This window comes from Eupeodes corollae, chromosome 1 (genome assembly GCF_945859685.1).
Source record: "Eupeodes corollae chromosome 1, idEupCoro1.1, whole genome shotgun sequence".
Lineage (NCBI taxonomy): Eukaryota > Metazoa > Arthropoda > Insecta > Diptera > Syrphidae > Eupeodes > Eupeodes corollae.
In genome coordinates this window covers 194,196,074-194,215,277 of record NC_079147.1, presented here as the reverse complement: position 1 = coordinate 194,215,277, position 19,204 = coordinate 194,196,074, and the positions used below count along the sequence as shown (strand labels likewise).

The window sequence follows — 19,204 nt, the reverse complement described above, 5'->3', positions numbered from 1 at the left end:
TTTAAGTAAAAAACATACAAAATTAGAAATAAGTTTGAAATTTGCAAAAGGCAGAGAACAACGTTTAAGGAGACAAATTTCTAAACAGAAATTAGTAATTGAAGAAAAAAAATAAAAATATTCAACGTTGGAAAGCAAAATATTATAGATTATTATCAAAAAGTAACAAACAAAAATAAAATCATTGACAAAGTAAAGAAAGTAGAACCATCTGGAAAAATAGAAATTCGGAATCGCTTATTGCAATGCGAAGTATTAGAAAACCAATTCTTGCTTCGAAAAAAATTATTTGAAAAGTAATCGAGAAAAATCTGTATTTGCTCAAGTTTTGGCAGGAAAAATTTCGAAAAAGTATAACTTGATGGACAAAAATTCTCATATTGTTAGTTCAGACATTCAACGTAAATATTCTACTACTACAGGATTAATATTTAATAAGCAAACAAATACATCGAATTCATTCAAAATTATTGCCAGAAATCACGTGATACAGTTTTTAGAAAAAGATGAAAATTCAGCAATCAGTCCAGCATCGAAAGATGTTATTACCTGTTATGTATTTACTCAACTTATTTACTTATCTCATAACGTGAGCATCACGTCATTTAACTGTTGAGTCTTGTGACATCGAAAGTCCATATACTTTTAAGTTTTTATCAATTATGAGCTAACAGTCGTCACTCAAGCTTAAGTCGTCCTCCAGTAAAGAACTTTCTTTTATATTCATCACTTTTTACTACACGAAACGAAAAAAAGGCACGCAGAATTTCATTCGCATGGCTCAGGAATTTCAGAAACTCACCCCAAGGTCAATTTAGAAACATATACATTGAAGCTAATGCGACATATAAAAACTGTGCAAAAGCAAAAAGCGAGAGTATGAGGAACGACAAGCGGCCAGGTTGGCCTCCTGTAAGAATGCATCAACGTTTTGGAAACTTGAGTGGGAGCTAAATGGTAAAAAACCAATCACAAACATCTGTGTGCAAATATGCTAGCTGAACACTTTCGGCAACTCCTCAACCCAGAAATGATGCCATCTATCTGGCAATATGCAACACCTGGTATAACCAATGAAATATTGGACTCGCAGTTTACTGCACAAGAATTGGAGCAAGCGTTATGTACTCTGAAAGATGGGAAAGCAGCTGGCGCAAACGGTATCCCAGCCGAATTTTACAAATCAGGCACTTCTGCACTTAATGATCGACTTCTAACGATGTTCAATAAAGTCATAGAGGGGAATTTGGTAGTGAATGAATTTCAAGAAGCTGTTATATTCCCAATACATAAGAAAGGATCATACTCGGATGCTTCAAACTATCGGGGCATTTCCTTCTTGAATGCAACATATAACATTCTTACAACGATGATGCAGAAAAGGCTCAACAAGTGGATTAAGTCTCAGAACATACTGAAAGAGTTTCAAGCAGGTTTTAGAGCAGGCTACAATGGACAATATTTTTGTACTCCGAAGTCTTGCAGAAAGCTTTATCGCTCAAAAAAAGAAATTATATGTATTTTTCATCGACTTTCAAGCGGCATTTGATACAATAACGCGGGGTTATCGATGAAATTTGGACGTGCGCTAGAGAATCTCTATAGAGGAACTCGAGTGGCTGTATGGAATGGTGCAGAGTTGTCAGATTGGTTTGTGACCTCATCGGGAGTAAGGCAAGGCTGCACATTGAGCCCCACTTTGTTCTCACTTTTTATAAATGACCTGATTGATTATCTTCCTGGTGGCGTGGATTTCGCAGGAACACATATGAAGGCCTTATTATTTGCAGATGATATTGTCATGTTTGCGTATTTGCCGGAAGCGTTACAGCTCATGATAAACAGGTTATATAATTACTGTTGCTTATGGAACTTAATCGTTAATACGCAAAAGTCTAAAGTGATGATATTTAAAAACGGTGGTGGAAGAAATGCTTCTAACAAGAAATGGTCATTTAAGGGAGAAGCCTTACAATGTGTAACCGAATACAAATACCTAGGGGTAATTTTTACGACAAGTTTGAGCATGCAGAAGCATTTAACTGTGAAGTTAGAAAAGGCGAAAACAGCCATTAACATATCATGGAAAAGATGCTTCATGAACAGAAACATTGCGCATAGCAGTAAGCACAAGGTATTTGAAGCTGTATCGGAGAGCATACTTTTATATGACGCACAAGTTTGGGGATGTATGAGATATCAAACGGTGGAAAAACTCTTGCCACACTATATTAAGATTAGTCAAGAAGGTAGCTATCAGTGCCATACACGAACGAAACAGCTGGTATAGAGAGTGGTTAAAACTTGCTGAAGAATGCAATTTAAGCTTTGATTTAAACCTGGAAAACATTGGTAGTTGCAAGACTCTCTTCTACAATGTAATCTCGAAGGTGGATGAGAAATGTAGAGCTGAATATATAGCTGAAACCTCCAGTTCCATCTACAGATCAGTTTACAGTAGATTAAATCACAATTTGGCAGAGAAAAACTATTTTCGTGACTCTAATAAGGTAAATGTTATCGCTACAATGGTCAGACTTTGCAGCGAACTTATCAATCTGAACTTCATGCCTCACAGACCTGATCTACCATTAGAATGCAGCATTTGCAACATGAGAGAAAGAGAAGACGTCATTCACTTTTTGGGTAGTTGCCCAACTCTGAAAGAAACCAGAAGAAGCGTTCTTGGGAGCGATGTTTTATCTGAAGAGCAAGTCCTGGACGAATTGAATCATATGAACGTTAATAGACTTTATGAATATTGTGTAATTGCGCTCAGATATAGAGAAAGAATAATTAACGAAGATTTTTTATTAAACAAACCTTTAACTGTATCTTATTTGAATTTTTAAATTTTATTGGTTTCCATATAATTCCTTATTTTAAACACATATGTTATTTAAAACGGTTATATCGTTGTAATTAAATTAATATATTATAGTTGTCAATCTGGCAGACGGCAAATGCCATGTCATAATGATTTTTTTTAAATGTAAAAACGTATCTATTGTTAAATTCAAATGTTGATCCAATAAAATCCAAATTATCTATCTATCTATCTACAGCTATAACTTTGAGGTAGTTAAGGACTTTGTCTACCTAGGCTAGGCACAGCTATTAATACAGACAACGACACCAGCGATGAAATCAAACGAAGAATAACTCTTGCAAATAGCTGCTTCTTTGGACTTAGAAGGCAAATGAGAAGTAAAGTCCTCTCTCGAGCATGTAAAATCGCCATCTATAAGATACTCATCATCCCGGTTCTCATTTATAGCGCTGAGGCCTGGACCCTATCAAAGAAAGATGAGAGCGTCTTAGGATGCTTCGAGAGAAAAATTCTTCGGGTGATTTTTGGTCCCGTACGCATAGATGGAGAATGGAGGAGAAGATATAACTACAAACTGTACGGGCTGTACAGCGACACTGACCTTGCTGACGGTTCTGGTGGAACTGCTAAATCATTGTGTGACCGAGCTGTAGTCAATGGAACAGATGTTACTTCAGTTCAAGTTGTAATTGATATTGTCAGTAAATCAAAAATAAAAATGTTTCATGTAAATGAAGCTGATATCAAAACTATGGATTCGTTGATAAGACTTAATATCAAGTCTGCGCCTCAATCTAACAAAATTTTTCAATTGATTGGGGTGAATCATAAGTTTAATACATTATTTTGTAATTATCTTTCATGTACAAATTTAAACTGCTTACTTAATCCACCTTGTGAGCAAAAAAAAAAGTGTGACAGCCAAAACAACAAAAACAAACTTGCAAACAAATAAAAAGAAATGTTTAAAATTACACGATGAAAACGAAAAAAAATGTTACGAAGATGTTTAGAGTAACGTAACGAAATTAAAAACTGCAATATAATTAAATATTATTTAAGATCGTTGAAATATTTTTGTTTAATTTCTTATATTTTTTTATTATTCACAATTTATGTAATTACTGCATAATTTAAAAATAAATATTTATTTAACCCTTTGATCTAACGTACTGGATATTACGTGACGGATATTCTTAGCCTTATTAACGATATTTCAAAATGAATCACGCAAGTATTTTCTTGTTATTAAGATAATAAACAATCAAGAACATGTTTGTTCATAGATGTGCCTCAAAATAAAAATAAAAATGTTTCAACTGTTGAAAATGAAATGTTCTGTGGAAATGCCTATTTGTGTTAACATTTAATGAAAGTCTACAATAATGTTCGTCTTTACATATCTTTCCTGCACGACAAGCCAGATTCCAGACCCCTCTTTACCACTGGGCCCAGGCCCAGGGCCCCGCAACCACCAGGGGCCCCCACATTACTGAAACATTACTTAACCTCTATTGGTCTATTTCCAATAAAAAAAAATATTTCGATACAATTTTAGATGCATAATGAATGATCAGAATTCGTACTTTTCTTGCTGAACAACAACCTTTGCTGAACAATTTAAATCACATTCTCTGCGAAATTATATGTACATATGTGGATCCGAGAAAAGGAAGAAATCTAAACAACAGAAAGAATTATTGAAAAATTACCAAAACTGACATCGTATTTCACTTCAATTGCAGGAGAAACGTCTGCACGTAATTAATAATCAATACATTAATCCAGAAATTTCATTGCGCTTTGATGCCTAGTGTCCAAACTTCATTCTAAAAAAGAAATTAAAAATGTTCAAACACACATTTTTATTTCATAAGTCAGTTTATTCAGAAATATGTATACATTTATTTTTATTTAAAAAAGCGAGCTGCTTGGCAATAAGTCGTCATCTTCCCAAGTTGAAAAAATTTCGTCCTCCACATTTTCTAAAAATTCCGAAGATGAATCAAAAAGCCAGGGGCAGGGCCCTAATCATGAAACTGCAACAACTCGGATTGTAGGTGTTGTAAAGTTTTTAGTTCGAGAGGGCTTCCATTTCACGGTGACAATGAGATACTCGGATCTCCCAATAACGGGAATTGTTTGGGATGCATTGAGTTGCTTATCGAGTTTGACCGGTTTCTCGCAGATCATTTAAGCAATTTTGGAAATCCAATAAGTGGTCATGCGTTTTTTCAGCAAATATCTGTAATGAATTTTTTCATCTCACGGGAAGACAGGTTTTGAAGACAGGTTTTTTTAAAAGAAGTCAAAATAGCAAAATATTTTTCAATTAGCGTCAATAGTCTCATATTGATCAACTAACATTTATTATTCGCTACGTAAAACGAGCCTGTGGAAAGGTTTTTGGAGTTTATTCCAATAAACGAAGATCAGATTATTTAGCGGAAACCATACTGAAGTTTTTGGAGGATCATGACATTTTGATAACAGATTTCAGAGGCCAAAGCTACGACAACGCGGCAAATATGTTAGGAAGGTTTTCTGGTCTGTAGGTAAGAAACTTTTGTACCATATGCAGGGCACTCATTAAACTTGGTGGTGCATGCCGCTGGGTGTGTCTTAGAAGCAACCAAATTCTTTGACATTGTTCAAAAATTGTATAACTTCTTTTCGGTATCTTCTCATCAATGGAGTGTGTTGACTGCTCATTTAGGTCCAAAAAAAGTTTTAAAAAGTCATTCTCAAACAAGATGGTTGGCACGAGCTGATGCACTAAGCGCCTTATATAAATGTCATCAAGAAATTGTAGAAACTTTGATGTCTATAGCGAACGATTTAGGACAGGCACGAGAGACCAGAGCCGAAGCATTTAGTCTTTGCAAAAAAATGTCCAAGCTTGAATTTACCATACTTACAGAACTTTGGAAATCTGTATTGCAAAAAATTAATAAAACAAGTACTTTACTTCCTAACCAAAATATTACCCTAGATAAATTTGCTGAGTGCAATAAATGAATTTATAATTGGACTCAGGGACAATTTTGATAACTTTGATTCATCAGCCAGACAAAAACCCCGGATTCTGAATATAAGGACCTTTCTGAAAGGATGAGGTGCAGAAGCTCACGCCATACTTTTTTTGACGGCCCTGGACCCTCAGTAATTCTGACTGGGAAAGAAAGATTTAAAATTGAAACCCTTCTTCCCATTGTCGACACACTAAGCGTTCATTTTAAACAGCGACTAGGTTCGTATACGATTAAAAAATCTGAATTCAGAAGACTTAAAACAGAACTGCAAATCTTTTGCTTGATTTTACACCGGAGATATGAATGGAGATGAACTACATGCTGAATGCCTGTATTTACAAGACTACTTGAAAATTAGTCGACACGAAAATGAAAAAAGACCCCTTCATTAAATTTTGTTTATTTTATTTTGAATTTTTATATGAAATATTTATTTTTTTGTTTTTATTTTTACTTTGTTTATGTTTATGTTTTAAATGCTGCAATAACTAATTATCTTTTTAATGAATTAAAAAAAAAATATTTATTTCAAAAACAAAAAGAATATATATCAATTCAAAGCTATGTGATTTTTTCTGTATACCTTTATTACATAACATAACATTTTTATATAATCATAAAGGGGTCCCATTTTCGAACAGTGCCCAAGGCCCCCAAAAGGTAAAGACGGCCCTGCCAGATTCTGTTTGCTTTGAAGGTAAAACAAATACAAACATCAAGGTTTTAATTTCCCAAGAAGGCCTCCCTACCAAACGTGATGCACTTTTGGAAATACTCTTGAAATTTCATGATGGCCTTGAAATTTCTCCTCAAAAAGTGAGAGAAGACCTAACCTCTTTTGCGTCGTTTATCTCTTCAAAACGACTATCTCATATCCAAAAATCCCGTGCAGATATGAAGAAATACTATCGCTCCTAACCTAAAGACTACTAAACCTAAATGTCTTAGCCTTTACTATCAAAATGTAAGAGGGTTAAGGTCTAAAACTTCTGCCGTCTTTAATATTTCCCAAAACCTTCCTTATGACATCTTTGCACTTACCGAAACCAACCTCACACCTGATATCCTTAGTACTGAACTCTTCACTAACGACTATTCCATCTATCGAATGGATGTCGTGGAATGTGCGAGTAATACACACGGTCGTGGTGTGCTTTTAGCTATCGCTAGTAGTTTTGAAAGTTCATTACTCCGTATTCCTACTTCAATCGAATTTGAAGGTGTATCAGCTAAGGTTACACTCCCTAAGTTTTGTCTTTTTGTCCTTTGTTGTTATATTCGACCAGCCCAACAAATTAAAGCATACCAAGCTGTTAATGCCATTGCTTATCTGCTTAAACTAGTGCAACCTAATGATTTAATCATCGTTCTAGGTGACTTTAATCTTCCCCATCTCAATTGGTCCACCTCAGATGATCAAACATCCTTCTTTCCAACTAACATCTCTTCTGAATCTGAATCGCTGTTCATTGATCGTCTGTCTGATTGTGGTCTTTTTTAACTAAATGGAGTAGCAAACTTTATGGGGAGACACCTCGATCTCATATTCTCATCTGATTGCGATAACTGTGTTGTCTCCCCGAGCCCTCACCTTCTCTCAACCTTGGATCGCTATCATCCACCCCTTAATCTCTCCTTCCCCATTGAATTTGAAGACAACTTTTTTGAAATGGAAAATTACTGTTATGATTTTCGTAGGGCTGATTTCTCCAAACTTAACAATCTCCTTAGCTCAGCCGACTTTGAATTTAGATCCCTCCACTTAACAGTTGAGTCCCTTACAAATTGGTTTTATTTGATTCTTTCGTACTGTATTGAAGAATCAGTACCGTTCTCTCGTAGAAAAGATTTCACCTCTGCTCCCCCTTGGTACAACAGAGAGCTCCGTAGCCTAAGAAATGTCCGTAACAAGCTTTGGAAGATCTTTTTACAGTCCAAATCTGATACTGATCACAACAACTATCTTCTCGCCTTTAATTCTTTCTCTGAATTAAGGGTATCCCTTTATAACCAATACCTTAACCAAATGGGAAATAACCTTCTTTCTGATGCAAGGAAATTTTTCAAGTTTATGAATGTCAAACGAAAATCTGATGGATTTCCACCTTCAATGAGTTTCTCCAACATAATCTCCTCTGATCCAACAACCATATCAAATCTATTTGCTAATGACTTTAGCAAATCGTATACTGAACATATGCATGATCCTGATCCACACTACTTTAGTTATTGCACTCAAACCTATCTTTCATGCATTCCAAAACTTTTTGAAAGCTTAGTTTATGATTCCGTTTATTTCCATTGCAAGCCTTTATTCTCCCCCGCTCAACATGGTTTTTTTAAAGGTAGATCCACTACGACCAGCTTAATTGAATTTATATCCAAAGTTTTGTCAGCCCTTGAGAATGGCAAAGAAGTTGATGTTGTATACACTGATTACAGCAAAGCCTTTGATAAAAATATCCCATAAGATAATTTATCTCAAACTATGAGCTCTAGGCTTTCCATCTATATTTATAAACTGGATAAGCTCCTATCTTGCGAATAGAACTTATACTCGTAGAGTCCTTTTCCGTAACTCAGTCTCCAGTCCGATACTTGCAATTTCTGGAGTCCCACAAGGTAGTCACCTTGATTACTTTCGACTCAAATAGCTTTACAAAAATTAAAACTTCAAACTTTTTTATTTCACAGAAAATATCGTTTTCGAAATTCAGTAGTTTTTTTTTTTTTTTTAAATCCAACAGTCCGTTTTTTCATAAAAAATAAAATCTACAAAAAATAGTACGCAATTTTAGCAAACACTAAAAAGGTTGTTTATACCTTTAATATGCCAAAGACACAGTGTGTGCATTAGGAAAAGTGGGAAGGGTTGGATAAGAGGTGTCGGTGTACATTGGTTTTAAATTTCTGAACATTGCAATGACAGGGAAAGATAGAGCGTGGCAAGGCGTTCCACATTCGCGTAGTACGGCTAAAAAAAGAATCTCTGTACTTCATAGTACGGCCGAAGTTGGGCTCAAGAGTAAACTGATGGGCATTCCTAGAAGCGCTGGTATTCCGGTTAAATTGTTTAAGGGGAGGAATGCAACTGTCTATTTCACTAGATCATAGTCCGTTAAAATAACGGTAAAAAAGGGTGAGGCAAGAAACCTTGCGTCGATGTCCGAGTGATGTAAACGAGTTGATTATGTCAATGTCACCAATCATTTTAAAAGCTCTTTTTGGAATACTGTCCAAGAGGCTTAAAAAAGTTACTGGAGCATTAGCCCAGAGATGAGAGTTATATTCAAGTTTCGGACGTATATAGGTTATGTAGATTGCAACGTTTCAAAAAACCTAGACATCTTGCGGCATTTTTGGCAACATCGCGCATGTGATCGCTCCACAAAAGGTGGTTGTTGATGCACATTCCGAGGATGTCAAGATTTTCCGTTTCGTTGATGCAAGTGCCAATCATAGATAGTGGCAAAGACGGTTTATCTCACTTTAACGATGCAAGATAGCATTGCGTTTTCGAAGCATTAAATTCCACACGAATTTAATGAGCTAATCATATTTTGCCGTTGCAGTTCCACATCCGAAGAGGAGGGTTGTGAGTCTGGAAACGAATATGAAAAGTTAAGAGTGCTATCGTCAGCGAAACAATGTATTGGATAAGAAGTAGCAGACAGGACATCATTTATAAAAATGAGGAAGAGGGTCGGAGACAAAACGGAGCCCTGGGGCACACCAGCGTTTATTTTATGAGTTTCAGACTTTAATCATTCCAAAACAACTTGTATTGAACGGTTCGAAAGAAAATTTCTAATCCAACGATGGTCTTCATCGTTCGTCGATACCGAAAGCACGCATTTTTGATAAGAGAGCAAGATGCCAGACTTTATCAAATGCCTTTGAAATATCAAGTGCAATAATCTTACTTTCTCCAAAACGATGTAAAGATCTGTTCCACTGTTCGGTGAGTTGAACCATGAGATCACCAGTGGACCTATTGCTACGAAAGCCGTATTGCCGGTCATTAAGAAGCTTCCGTTCCTCAAGATATTTCTTAAGCTGATTATTAATCAGCGTTTCCATGACCTTAGAAAGAAGGGACGTTAGTGCTATCGGTCGGTAATTTGTGGGAGAAGAAGATTCGTCTTTTTTTGGAATTGGCTGAACAAATGCAGTTTTCCAACTACTCGGAACGAGCGCAGAAGAATAGGATAGATAGATAGACCACTTACGCAGTGGTTTTGCTAGCGTGGAAGAACACCTCTTCAGAATAATAGCGGGGATACCATCTGGACCAGCGAATTTATGAATGATGAGATCTTTAAGAACTCTCGCCACAGTTCGAGTACGAAAAAAGATTGGTCCCATAGAATCATTTACGCGTTCAAGAACTGGGGAAGTCATGACACAATCTGGTAAGGTGGAATTTTCGGCGAATTGCCTTGCAAATAAGTTGGCTTTATTAATAGAGCTAACTAAAGGAGTGTCATTGACAACAAGTGAAGGAACCGAGGAAGAGAAAGAATTCCTCATGTTTTTTACAAATGGCCAACAATTCTCACTGCCTTTGGGACATTGCAGTATTTTTCGCCGTAATTTTTTCCGGTTTTCCTCAGTTGGGTTGGCTTTAAAACACCGGAAGCTCACCTCTTTCTCCTTGATAACCTCTTTGCTGCTCGTATCGAACCATGATTTAACCCTATTCGGGATAAACGTTTCCATTTTCAAATGAATCATACTAGAAATCATATCTGCACTGAAGTCTACGCTCGCTACCGAGGAAGCATAGCGACCAGTTAAAGATCCTGAAGAAATTATTGAGACCGTCCCAGTTGGCTTTCTCGTACTGCCAAACGGTTCTCTTTGGAGCTCTTTCTTTAACTGGATTTGTTTGACACGAGAAATTAGCAGATATAACACTGATTGTGTACTTATCAGGATCAGAAGTGAGAAACAAGTCAAGGGTATTTTCTGCTCGGCCATTAACGTCTGATACACGAGTAGGCTCATTGACAAGCTGAGTAAGATGGTTGAACTCAGCAAAAATCTCAGCACACATTCCTTCGGGCGTTGTCTGGCCCGAATGGTGAAGCCACGAACATGCACCTGCTGAGCCACTCAACTGTACATAAAAGAAAGAATAGTTTTAAAAAAATGCAACTAAAATTGGTAAATATTGGTTTTCGAATATAAATCTCGGGAAACTTATTCTATCAAATGTAAAATATTGTTGCTAACTTTTAGTTATTTTTTAGAAAAATTCAATTGAAGATTTTTTTTTACAAAACACGAAAACCTAAAAAACAAAGTTTTAGACAAATCGAAAGACTCGTACTGATGGGATCGGTTCCCAGTCTTTTTTCAATAACATTTTGCCATTAACTATCCAAAACCTTGTGAAAAAACAGTTTCCGCTTCTCCTCATTTCACAAATAACCTTTCATTCAAACAACCTCCAAATAATTTAAACATTGTTTCTGTGCAATGATAAATAAAACCTAACTAGAACCCAGACACAGAGCATAATAAATTTAGCCACAAAACAAACCGAAATAGGTTCACTTAATTTTTTTAAATTAAAATTTAAATAAACCCCAAATTTATGAACCAACATGGAAACAAAAATATAAATTTAAAACATAAGCCAAGATTTAAAAACAGAAGTAACAAACGTACTCACCCACCATTTATAGTAAGATACATAAATTTCAACCTTTCTTGATGACGGAAAAAACTTAAGGGAAGAAATATTTATAGGGATGGATCCGATGATTCCTTGCCTGAAGCTGAAGCTGTGAAACTGGGTATGATGAATCTTTGGTGAATGAAATTGTTTCCAAACTTTATTCTACGAAAATTACACTTCAATGGAAAGTGTATGAAGCCTTCAAGCTAAAATTAAGGGAACCCTTGATGATGGCGATGGTGGTAATTTGAGTGAGACCATAGAATTAAGAAGATGAGTATAAAATAAAAAAAAAGAAAAGACGTAATACGTCTTCAAAATCAACTCAACATACCTACTCAAAAAGTATCTACACTTTAGACGCGTACAAACATTTAAGGTTATTTTTGTAAGTGAAAACTTTCAAAATTTATATTTTCACACTTCTAGTTACAAGAAGTAGAAGAAGATAATTTCAAAAGAGCAATGAGGGATGAAAGGTTTGATTAAAAAGTTTGGTGTTGGTTGTTATGGTTTAAGGGGGGACTTTTGAGAAAGTTAGAAAAAGTTTTTTTTTCTTTTTCTTGAATAACGAACATTAATAAATAGAACATAAAGCTATTACGTTTGTTCGGAATGGAAACATTTCTTCAAGAAATATGAAGATTCTTGTAGTTAAACTGTTTTAAGGACTATTTTGAGACCAAACATCATATAATTAAAAATAAAGGGTAAGACAGAAGGTTTGCTCATAATTCAAAATGGAAATTTTTAAAACTGCCATTGGGATTTATGGAGGAATACAATTGTCCCAAGGGAAAGCTTTAGCATAGTTATACAAAGTAAACGGCATAATATACATTTTTGTTATGTTTTTGAATTGTGAAAAAGTTGGTTTTGATCACAAACTTAGCCGATTTTCAACTACCCTCGAATTTAAAAACCAATAACTTTAGAACCTTTAAATTTGCAAGGTTATAAGCCTGTGCGGGAAAAATCATAAATACATTATACTGCTTTAAACAGGCCATTTCGTCCTATCCTCGCACTGAAATCGTTGTTACGGGCGATTTCAATGTACACAATTCTTCATGGCTACACAATTCTTCTACCTCCTCTAGGTACATCTGACCATTGTGTCATATCAGCTTCTCGTGTAAAAACTCTATAGTTAAAGAAAGAGCTCCTAAGAGAACCGTTTGTTAATACGAGAAAGCCAACTGGGACGGTCTCAATAATTACTTCAGGATTTTTAACTGGTCACTATGCTTTCTCGATAGTGACGTTGACGCCAGCGCTGATATGATTACAAGTTTGATTCTCCTGGGAATGAGAACTTTTATCCCGAATAGGGTTATTAGGGTCAAGAAAGTAAGTTCCAACTGAGGAAAACCGGAATAAGTTCAAGCCAGGAAGGCCTGCAACGCCCATATTTGACGGACCAAATTTTTACATGACCAAAAATTACGGCAAAAAATACTGCAATGTACCAAAGGCAGTACAAAATTTTTAGTCGTTTGTAAAAAACATGAGGAATTCTTCCTCTTCCTCGGTTCCTACGCTCGTTGCGAATGACACTCCATTTGTTAACTCCTTAGAGAAAGCAAATCTCTTTGCTAGGCAATTCGCCACAAATCCACCGCTGCCAGTGAGTGTTATGACTTCGCCTGTACTTGATCGAGTTAATGATTCTATGGGGCAAATCTTTTTTTACACTCGTACTGTAGCGAGATCCTAAAAGATCTTAACATACATAAATTTGCTGGTCCGGATGATATCCCCGCTATTGTTCTGAAGAGGTGTTCTTCATCGCTGGCAAGCTTTTTCATCTGTCCTACTCCTCAGGTCTCGTTCCGACCGGATGGAAAACCGCATTTGTCCAGCCTAATCCCAAAAAGGGCGAATCTTCCTCACCGTCTAACTACCGACCGATTGCACTAACGTCCCTTCTTTCCAAGGTCATGGAAACGCTGATTAATTATCAACTCAAGAAATTTCTTGAGGAACGGAAGCTTCTTAATGATCGACAGTATGGCTTTCGTAGCAATAGGTCCACTGGTGATCTCATGGTTCATCTCACCGAACAGTGGAACAAATCTTTACATATATTTGGAGAAAGTAAGATTATTACACTAGATATTTCAAAAGCATTTGATAGGACAGAACACCACCTTGCGGAGTGCCTTTACCGACAGACCTTGTTGTACAAAAATCCCCCATCTTAGAGTTGATGATCCTGCTTTTTAGTATTAGATTAATCAACTCACAGAGTGGGTATTCGACGTTTAGGGTTTCAACGTTGTTAAAAGCGCCCTCAATATCCAGGAAGGCCACCTATATTCCTTTTGCTCAAGGGAGTATTCGATAGTTCTTACCAAAGTGTGCAAGGCTGTTTCTGCCGATTTTCCTTTGCAGTAAGCATGCTGAGACATCAGTAGTCTCTTATCAATGCTATTACGTACATGGATATCAATCAATCGTTCCAGAATTTTGAGAATGAATGATGATAGGCTAATAGGTCTTATATCTTTAGGGTTGACATGCGAACATTTGCCCGCCTTGGGAATGAAAACTACCTTTACTTCTCTCTATCGCTGGGGTATATAGACCAGATCTAGACAACTTTTGAAGATCATCTCAATGATGGGCATAACTCTAGCGTTATTGGTTCGTGACATATTTTGGGTTGACTACAATGTTTTCTTTTTTTTAATTTGCTAAGGTAAGAAAACCACCCACTCAATTTTTTCAGAGTCGTTTCTGCATCTTTCTGGATTATTATCTTTATAACAAAATTTATTTGACGTCAATATCTCCACCGATTCTTGGGATATGGACGACGAAAAAAGCTTCCCGAACGTACGGAAAGAAATTCCTCCGAAAATCTTTTATTTAGACTCTAGAGACCTTGAAACGTCGAGAAATGTCAAAATTTTCAATTCGACAAATCGCACCGATTACAATAACTTCCTATGGGAAGTTAATAAAATAAAAAAATAAAGTGGGTGCCTCAACAGTCCGTTGAGAACTAGGGCTTAGTGACTTACAACTCTCAACCATTCTTTTGTGCGAGTACTAGTGTTAGGGAATCCGAACGCCTTATTTGAGAAAGCACTTTTCATGACAAGAATTGCTCTAGTAGAATTTGTCAATTTGAATCCAAGACCTCTGGCATGACAGTTCAACGCACGAACCATCATGCCTAGGGAAGTTAATAAAGCTTATTCAATTCTTGATTGTGTTAAAGGGAATACAACAATTTTAATATCCTTATGCTTAAAGCAGCTTTTCATGAACTTTTGTCAGCCAATTCTTGTCAGGTTTTTTCAGGCAATACATTATACAAGTCAAATGTCCAGACTAGAACTTCTACAAAAAAGCTCTGTGAAGTGGAAATTGTCTGTTTAAATAGTTTTTTGATTTTATCCAAATACCTTTTTATCTTAAAGTTAAAAAAAATCGTTTGTTAACGCGGTTGGAAGACTTTAGAAAACTATTAATTAAGTAGACTCATTGGAAGACAATTTTCTTGACAGTTATCAGAGAAGCAGAAAATATCGACTATCTTGTACAATTTTTCATGCGGCCAAACCTTTTTAACCTTTTTTTTGAATAAGTTCTTGTTCCTGTGTTTGTTAAACGGTGACTTCTTATATCTTTTGATTTTCGAAGTTTTCTAGTTCTTTCAATATCCTTTCTGCCAATTCAAAATTGGATCATGTTATTTCGAATGAACATCATCCAATATCCAATTGGAATTCAGCCAACTTTTGGATAGAAAATTTGCCAACGAATATAGTCATTCATAAATTTTTTTCTGTAACTTTTAACAGAAAAAAAATTGAGTGTTCAAACGGTTCAGAGAAAATTGCTTAAAATGTTTTCCGAAAAATCTACCAATAATGGAAGAACTTCCAATCTTGTATATAAAGCTTTAATGCTGATTTAAATAAATAAATAAACTAGCTTTAAATTCCAACTGTCAAAGCCACTGACAGAACTGACTATGTTTCTAAATTCTAAAATGTCTCTTAAATGTTTCAAAAACATTTCTTAGGTCTTGGGCACCTTAAGATTATTGGTGGCAAATGATAATTGTTCTGTTTTTCAAAACAAATATCCTTTGAAAATAAAAAGTTATTTTCTTTTTCGAAAGCAAATAATATTTAAAATTTATCGTGTTATGGGATTCACTTATCAACAGGGACTTATAACTATCAATTAAATTATATTTTTTCTAAGATTTTTGGTTGCTTTACTCTAAATCTGGTTTTAAAATAACTTTATCATGTCAAACTTTTGAGAAATCATTTTTCCAAATTCCTAGTTCATGAAAAAATTCTTCAAAAAAAAATGAGTTATAGTTTTTCAAATCTTTATCTCATCTTAAATATTTCCAGTTTTTCATAAAATGTTTGAAAAATTCCTATTTGCTGTTAGAGTAAACCTAAGCTATGTATATGCAATAAGCTTCCAGCAAATAAAACACAAAAACTGTTTCAAAATAAGTGTTTTTTTCTGAAAACGAATTAGTTTTTTGAGTTTTGGGAATGAATAATTAATATTTAAAAATAATGTTTAGGACAGGTACGGGTTTTTAAATTTAGGCACTTAGCTGAAATCCTAGTTCAGATGTATTATTTTTCAAAGCCAAGAAAGCATAAGTTTTAAAGTCTTTTAATGTCTCGTGTAGAGTCAAATGAAGAATAATGACTAATAAGAATTTCTTGAAACTAAGTGAGTTACTATAAAAATTGAAACTATATCTAGAAGATATTTATACTTTTCAAAACTATTAAGTCTTTTTAAGCTCAGTCTTAAAAATACTACATTCTCATAAACTTGATCTGTTGGAGAATTTATAACGTTAAATTCGAATCCCCGACAGTAACATTTTTTGGAAAAGTTTAAATTGATTTTTGTATTAGACACCAAGCATAATTTTATTTATTAAAATAAATTCAACAACCTACTATTTTAAAAGTTTCAATATTGTAAATAATATTGAAATTTTAAAATCTTTGGTTAAAAAATACGAAGTTTAAATGGAATATTCCAATAATTAATCTTCGAGTTAATTATTTTTTTGAATACAAAATCTCTCAAACCGCTTGAGAAAAGAGTTTAAAACCACATTGAAAACATTTGGCACAAGAAAACATTTTCGAAACAACAAATTAAAAAAAAATACTAAATTGTTAATGAGATCTAAGTTTAAAAAAAAAAAAAAAAATGCACATCACAACCCTCGGCGTAGGACTATCATGCAAAAATTGTTTTGCACCGATACTGACTCTAGTGAGGAATTGACAGTTCCTCCAAAAGCAATTCTTGTCATGAAAAGTGCTTAAAACTGCAGGTCCTCTCCATCCCAGACATGAATCACACACAGTAATGGTTAAGAGTTGTAAGTCACTCGGCCCTAGTTCTCTACGGAACAAAAATATGTACAAAATTTGAAGAAGAATTTAACCCACTCGTACAGGATACGACTCAAGCTAAAATATGCACCCAAAATCCAAATGTACAATCTGACAATATAAATATGTCAAAATTCAACGAATCAAAAGAAGATTTCCTTCCAAACACATCCACCAAAATCTTTCTTGATATAAAGAATAAATACAAATCAATCATAAAAATGCAGATTCATTCATAACCACCCACAATAATATCGATGATAATAAATTCCGTCTTATTATTTCAAGAATCAGTCTTTCTTACATTATTTTAATCTTTAATCTCAAAGGAATAACAAACAATTCTATACTAAGATAAACACAAGCTATTGAATTATTCCTACTTAAAATCGAAAATTCCCAACAGACATTTCAATCATCTTGTCACAATTATGTCAAATTTATTCCTGACAAGCCAAAAAAAAAACACTGACAATGAAAATAATGTGTTTTGACACAAAAATATCAACTTATCTTTTAATAAATGAAGACAAATTCATAATCATCAATCAAGAATTCACTGATTTTAAAAACAAAGTTGTTAATTTATTGAAATCGATAATTATAATTAGTATTGACTTTTTGAAGGAGGTAAGGAAGGTTTTGCCTTTAATATTTTTATACACTTCGAAAATGACATTTTAATTTTTTTCTAAAACACCAAACTTTTATTCGCTTTTCACGTGAAATTTTCAAAATTCAGTAAAAAATTGCATTTTATAAAACTTAATGCAAATAATTTCAAAATGCACATAAGTATTCATCACTTTAAAAAGTTACTTATAATTTTTTAAATAAAAATGAAAAATAACAATAAAAAACACAACAACAAAGAACTTACCAATAAAATTATTAATCCACTTGTGCATTCATTAATCCTTGATGATCCGAATATGAACCAAAAATCCACCGAATACAAAATTATTCTTAAATTTTTAATGCACAGTTTCCATCAACACCTTAAAGCTCATTTGCGAACTCAAACAAAAACGAAAAAATCACAGAAAAACCGTAAAATTTTAAATATTTACACTTCACTCGAACAATATTCCACCTCAATAAATTTTTCACACTTTTATTAATGTGAACAAAAAGCACTTAAACAATTTTTCACCAAAAATTTGATTTTACTTGAAAATTTAAAAAAAATCTCCATCGACACATTCATGGAATGTAATAATCTACCCTAGTGATGGGCAGAAGGGAAACACCACCATCTCTTAACCGCACTAAAGCCATAATTCTTTTTCACCGAAAACAAAAAGAAAACAACCTTCATACACGAAAAAACTTTAATGACAGCAAAATAAAAGAACCGAAAAAAGGTAGTAAAATACCGACGCTACTACTTCCTTTTAAGTGTCAGTGTGACAACATTGAACTATATACCGTTAACACTTTTGGGGGCGATGAAGTCGGTATCGCAAAAACAAAGATGCGACAAGACTCAAAACACAACGCTACACAAAAAGACTAAGGGTATCCCGTCCCGACACCAGCGCCAGGGAATGTAACTTCCAGTTCACTGACGTAAAACACAAATCTTGAACGAAATAGTTTTTACCTTCGTCCGTTACTTTTTTTTATTTCAACAAAAAGCACAAATTTCACTGGATTAATAATATTTTCGCGAATAAAACAATTTCGCACAAAAGATAAACCGCACGACTCGAATGGCAATTGCAGACTGAACTCGAATTGTTTGGTTGCGTTGCGATTGAATTCGTTTACCAGCGGTGGCGACAGAGCAAATTGCATGGAAAAGGACATCTCTAATAACATTTCTTTAAAGCTCTGTTAACATTGCTTTCTCGTTCGAATCGATTTTGGCGGGAATTTTCGAAAACATGCGCAATTCGAAGAGTATTGCCTCCTTCGAATATCTGGACATTCAACATGTGTTCGATTTTGTTTATTTAAACACGCAAAGAATAATTTAGGTGCCGTCGTCGTAGTACCACGTGGTTTCTATTTTTGTTGCATATTTAAAACATGGATAGCTTCAGCTTTGAACTTGAACCGTGAAGGGAAATTTTGTATCAATATTTTTTGGGGATGGAGATGAGGTTCTTTCAAGACATTTTACCGGTGCGGCACAGTGGCGGTGGAGATTGCATTCTGTTCTAGCGTATGCGCAATAATTTTTGAATTGAAATTTTTGTTTTGGTGCGATGAAGGTAACATAGTAGTAGGTATAGTACATCGTAAATGAGAGGCATTA

At 34.7% G+C, this 19,204-nt stretch overlaps 1 protein-coding gene across 4 annotated transcripts in view; it reads right to left on the bottom strand.

The window, feature by feature from the left end:
* Positions 1–18,656, bottom strand: part of LOC129941717 (trissin receptor) — a 343,356-nt gene extending 324,700 nt beyond the window's left edge. For all 4 annotated transcript variants that reach the window (XM_056050416.1, XM_056050417.1, XM_056050418.1 and 1 more), the window contains exon 1: positions 17,825–18,656. The gene's annotated coding sequence lies outside the window, so the exon portion shown is untranslated. The remainder of the gene's footprint in view (positions 1–17,824) is intronic.
* Between the last annotated feature and the right edge of the window lie 548 nt (positions 18,657–19,204).